The sequence below is a fragment of the Sinocyclocheilus anshuiensis genome, unplaced genomic scaffold (assembly GCF_001515605.1).
Source record: "Sinocyclocheilus anshuiensis isolate Anshui unplaced genomic scaffold, SAMN03320099.WGS_v1.1 scaffold1114, whole genome shotgun sequence".
Taxonomy (NCBI): Eukaryota; Metazoa; Chordata; class Actinopteri; order Cypriniformes; family Cyprinidae; genus Sinocyclocheilus; species Sinocyclocheilus anshuiensis.
In genome coordinates, this window is record NW_015540838.1 from 2,089,139 (window position 1) to 2,095,017 (window position 5,879).

Sequence of the window (5,879 nt, forward strand, 5' to 3'; positions counted from 1 at the left end):
TTACCCCTTTATGATTTATTTTGTCTTCTGTGGAACACAAAAGCATGTGTGAGTGCTGTTTTTGTTTTGTTTTTTACAATAGATATCAATGGTAACCAAAATGGTTTGGTTTTAAAATATGGTTGAGTTTTTAAAATATCTTCTTTTAGGTTTCACAGAAGAAAGTAAGTCATGCTGGTTTGGAACTACATGAAGTTGAGTAAATGACCAAATAATTTTTTATTTTGGCGTGAACTATCCCTTTAATATAGAATGTGTGCTGTCACGTGTACTGTCATCTCCCAACTTTGAATATGTCTTATCCAATCTGAATTGAGAGTCAGAACTATGCTTTTCATATTTCATAATACAGTATATGTACAGCAGATAGATAACCTGATGCAACATTCCTGTGGATTACAGCAATTTTAATTCTTGCTCTTGGTATCATAAATCTCATTTATCATTTCTCTGACACACCCTAACACAAACAGACCAAAGAGTCGAGACCGGCAGGGAAATGAGCAGCCACCGATAGCCAGGCAATCATGTGATCATCAGACTACATAAAGCAGAGCACATATTCACTTGAATGGATAAATGCTCTCTGGGCACCAAGGGCCTTTATAACAACATTCCAATGCTCTGACTTGGAACACAACAATATACCTCCTGTTTAATTAGATATGCTCAAGGCTCAGTTAACACAAGACCAGCAAAAGGGATGTTCTAGATGTTCATTGAAGGTGAATGACCTTGTCAGTGGGGAATTCATCCTTCAAAAAAGTTATCCATGCGAGGAAACTTGTATGTGTGTAAGAAATGGAGAGAGAATACAAATATCGTTTGTTTACTCGTTTGTTTTACTTACTCAAACAAAGTTGGCATAAATCACATCATTGCTTACTTACTGTATTTATGCCAGTCTTGTTGAATGGCCACCTGTTGATTCAGTGCTCATGACCCACCCAACACTGACTGTATTCAGTCATGCGTCCTATCAGATGAGCTTGGCAGCAGGAAGAGATACAGCAGTATATAATATGCACAGGTTGTGTGTCCTAACCGCGTGATTGATTCTGAGCGAGACTGTTTGTGTGCACTTGTGGTCGGCTAATGGGTTACGGCTTCACTGCTCTGTATTAAGTGAGCAGACGGCAATAAGGCACCTGTTCCAGCAGTCTGAGCCCCAGGAGGTTAACATTGGTTTATTGAGGTATGCATTAGGAACGTCAGGCATGTCACCCCCCCACAACCAGCTGACTGGCCCTTCCTTCCTCCCTCGCCCTGCAAAGGGGCCACAGCCAAGAGAGAGTGGAAGGCAGCTGTGTAAATTACTGACGGAGGGGGAAACTCATAATGTAGTGGTATCACATAAGGAAAAGGAGGAAAGAGGAGGATCAAAGTGGAGATTAGTCAAAAATGAGATAAAAAGGATTACAACAGATGGAAACGTGTTATTCTCTTGATAAGAATGAGGGACCCTAAAATTTCAAAGTAGCAGCTCAAGGATGATTTGTTGCATGGTTATGTAGGTCACGGAAGCCTCATTATCAATGGGAAGATAACAATCGAAACCAATGAGAGACAGTTTGGGTGAAGCAAAGAACAGTGTAGTGTGTTGTGCACAAAGCTGAAACAAAAACTGTAAGTCAGTAATACTTCGTCATTTTTTACAAAACCAATCCCAATACAAAAATGATCACACAATTCTCAACGTGAATATTTTTTCTGCTACACTTTTAAGAGTCAATGCCATTTAAATAAAAGAAATAAAGAACGATAAAGAAAATTTTAAATATTTTAAAAAATTATGTTTAAAACTCAGTACATGCCAAGTTTTCAGAAATGTATTCTTTGTATTTACGTTGGTTTCATATGGCTTTGAAAATGTTTTATACCATTTTCGAGAAAATTTTAATTTAATGATTCTAAAATGTGAAGAAACCATCAAACAAAAAATAAGATTTTCTTATACCTTGAATTCATGTACACTACAAAGTCAGAAGTACATTAGTCAATCTTATTAATTCGTTTTCAAAAATGTATATTTTCTGAGGTAAAAACAATTTTTGTTTTACAAATTTGTTTTACAAAAAAATAGAATTATTAATTAAAAAATTAAAACATACTCATCATCATAGAAAAGGTGTATTCTTTGTTTTAATAAACTGCATGTTTAATAAAGGTTAAATGTTTAATAAATTAGTAAGTAGTACAATAAATAAATTCACTGAGTCAAGAAGTCAGATAACATTGACAGGTGGGTAGATTTGTAAAGAAAGCTCCTCTATTTTGACAGGTAAGTAGAGGTTTGGAATTAAAGGCTGCAAATCATTTAATTTGCTGTCAGATGTCACATCTTACACGCTGCTGTGAATCTGTGACCCATCATCTTCTCATGGGGGGCTTAAGTGATGTACGAGAACATGTCTGTCCTTGCTGGCCCGACTTAAACATCACCCTTGGAATGATTCACCAGATGACAGCAGCCCTCTTCAATTTAAACACATTGGCACATGGTGACCATTTAAAGATGCAGATGCTCTCTTTCCCAACCCCCTTCCCAACAAGTACACACAAAAATCCACAGGTGAACAAAAACAGTTTACTACAACCATTAATCACTATAAGAGAGCACTTTAATATTGAATCATTATTCTATTTGATTCTGTTGAATTAGGTTGAACAGTCCCATAGTGTGAATATTGGTTATGATGATTCAGAACTCAGAATGAATTAAAACATTTCGAAAGTGTTTTACCGAATTGTATCTCAATGAACATGATTAGTATGCAGACTGTCAAATGTGTGGAGCTGAAGAGAGCATGTCATATTACAGAACGTGTCTCTTTCTCTTATGAGAGCTTTAGTCAATGGTGCGGTACCTGTGACGATAAAATTGGTGCCAGTCCTGTAGCACTCCTATACTGCATCTCTCTTCCTCTTTTTTATGCCCTATTTCTCTCTCTCAGCTCCGTCTGCTTGCTCTTACATGTCCCTAAAGTTCCACCTTAACCACAAATAAATCAGGAGTGTTGGTAGGGTGTGTGTGAGAGACTTCCAACAGGCAGGAACAACTTAATGTTGCATTGTCGTCCTGCATACATAATTCTTTCAAGACCACACATGCCCACTGCACCCTAATAGCAAGTGCCATTTTGAAGAGGATCTCTAGTTCTCATGTAATTTATTGCTGTTTATGTCTGTTTAAAAATGTGCCCATGAACAGTTGCTAATTTTAATAATCCAGGAACTGCTCATATATATATATATATATATATATATATATATATATATATGCGATCACAGAAATAAATTACATTTCAAAATATATTAAAATAAAAAACCATAATTTATTATTGTATTTTGGTAATTTTTTGCTATTGAGATGACTGAGGAAAAATTCAAGATTTTTTTTTCTTCCTCCAAGTATTACGTTTTTTTCTGTTTTCCATCTGGGAAATGAGTAGTCTTAAATAACCTGACATTTTTTATTATTTTTAACTCAATTAAAAATTTCTCGCAAAAAGGTTGACAAAAAATTATAAATAATTCTTGACAGAGTATATCATGAAATTCACTCCCTTTAAGCAAAACATCCAGTCAGATAAATACGCCTACACCAGTCAAGCGCTCTGAATAATACATCCTTGCTGGGACTGCATTTATCTTATGTTGCTTCAACAATTTCAACAAGTCAAACTTGGTGTAATCCATTGACTTTAATGGATTAATTTCACAGGGCAACAGATATGCCCAAACACTGCCTCATCCAAAACCCAGGCATTGTGGGAGTTCTGGATCTGTTGAATCCATGCATGCTCTAAACTAAACAAAAACACCATTCACTGACCGCATTCACTTCCAAGCACCTCACCTCACCTCACTTTTTGCATTTTTCAAAGAAAACAAGGAACGAGTCAAAATTATTTTATGTAGTAATCAAGATCATGTCACAAACTGAGAGAAGCAAAACCAACCTCAAAAAGTACAACCAGATTCCAGCCGACACTATAACCTCTTGATCTGATGCCAGATCTGCCCAAACTGACCCAAAGAGAAACATTTTTGCAGTGAGAGATAATTATGTGCAAGGCCCGTCTTTACTTGCGTCTGAGATTATATTTCAGCCTCAGAGAAGAGGAGATGATGTCACGGAGGAGGTAATACGTTTGCATGGTTTAAGTCACCAGGTGAATCCTATCACAGCAGCAATGACCTTTTCCAGTCTTTTGCTACGCAAACAGCAAGCTGACCCCAGTGCTATCTGATCCAGCACTGAACACATCCTGGCCATTGTGTTAGGTATGAAAAGAAGAGCTGCATCAAATCCTAAAGCTTTCTTCAAACTATTCTGCCAGCAAGTGAGACACAACAGCGTGACTTCTGGACATACGTCATCTGTTAGAACATTTTCGCGTGATCTTCAGCGAGGTCTCCTTTTTCCTATGACTAATTCGGAGATAAAAATGGAACATCGCCCATTCAAACTGATTCATTTGAGTCTGCCCTAACTGAAAGGTCAGAAGGCTCTCATATTCACACCTTTTTGTTGCTTTGTTTTGATTCAGCTATTCACAGTAAACTGTGTTGAAGCTTGACACAAAGCTTTAGTGGGCCCAAAAAAGACAGAAAAATCAAGCCGTCTGGTTTGAATTTGCCATCACGCAAGAGGTACATATCAGATAAACACAGTATGTCATTGAAGTGAAGCGATTATCTAAAAGCAGCCTATATTTATGTTATCAAATATCTAAGCATGATGTAAGAAGAGTGACATTAAGAGAGGAATACTGTAAAGAGAGGTTTAATCGTCCAAAAGTGTCTTCAGTAGCTTTTCTTGTCTGTAAGAGATATTTTAAATGATATGTAATAGCCTTTTGGAGGTCAAGACCACCATAGCTAACAAGAACAACCAATGAAAGGAGCCACTGTTTCCTGTACTATATATAGTCCTACATGCCTTTCAGCCATTAATATGTGTGCTGTATTTGTTTATCTGTGATGGGTACCTCTCCTGTCACTCAGGGGGTCCAACTAATAAAATAAAATAAAAAAAATAAAAAAAGACTGACTAGAAATATTACACTCCATAACTTTACAACCCTATACCACAATACAAAAGAAAAAGCTCACTGACATGTACACTTAAAAAATGCTGAAATTTTCTACAAATCTCGGCTATACAGTTGTTGAGTAAACCTTGACAGGGTGTTCAGCTCTGTTGACTGACTGCACATTATCCAGTTAGGCTACTATTACAGTGCTACTTATAAAATAAACAAAAGACATATGATAATTGAGTATGAATATGAATAATTGAGTTTCAATTATTTAAGTAAAATAATGAAGACCGAAACAACAACCTCAAAACAAGATCTGCAACAATACTACAATATTAAGGTTTATATTGGGCTATTAATATGCAATCCCTGTTACTTCTTCTGTGGACTGGGCAAATCATATATTTAGTTAACATATTTATTAATGAAATGTGTCTCTTAGCTGTTCCTTGTTTCTCACTTTTTCCACACGATGTTCGATCAGCGAACTTTGCTAGTATATATCTGTCACCACATTCAAGTTAATAATTAAGTCCAAGTTGAAAAAACGACCTCCATTTTTACTGCAAGATGGCACCAATTAACTATTCTAATGTTAACATTAATGTGTACCTGTTTTGGAGTATAAATTACTGTTTTTGTTCTTTTCTTTATATTATTTTGCACTACTCCTTTCTTGCACCGTTTTGATCATATGCAGCAACGCTTTGAGTGAAGTGTGGCCAAGTATGGTGACCCATACTTGGAATTTGTGCTCTGCATTTAACTCACTCACACACACACACACACACACACACACACACACACACACACACACACACACACACACACACA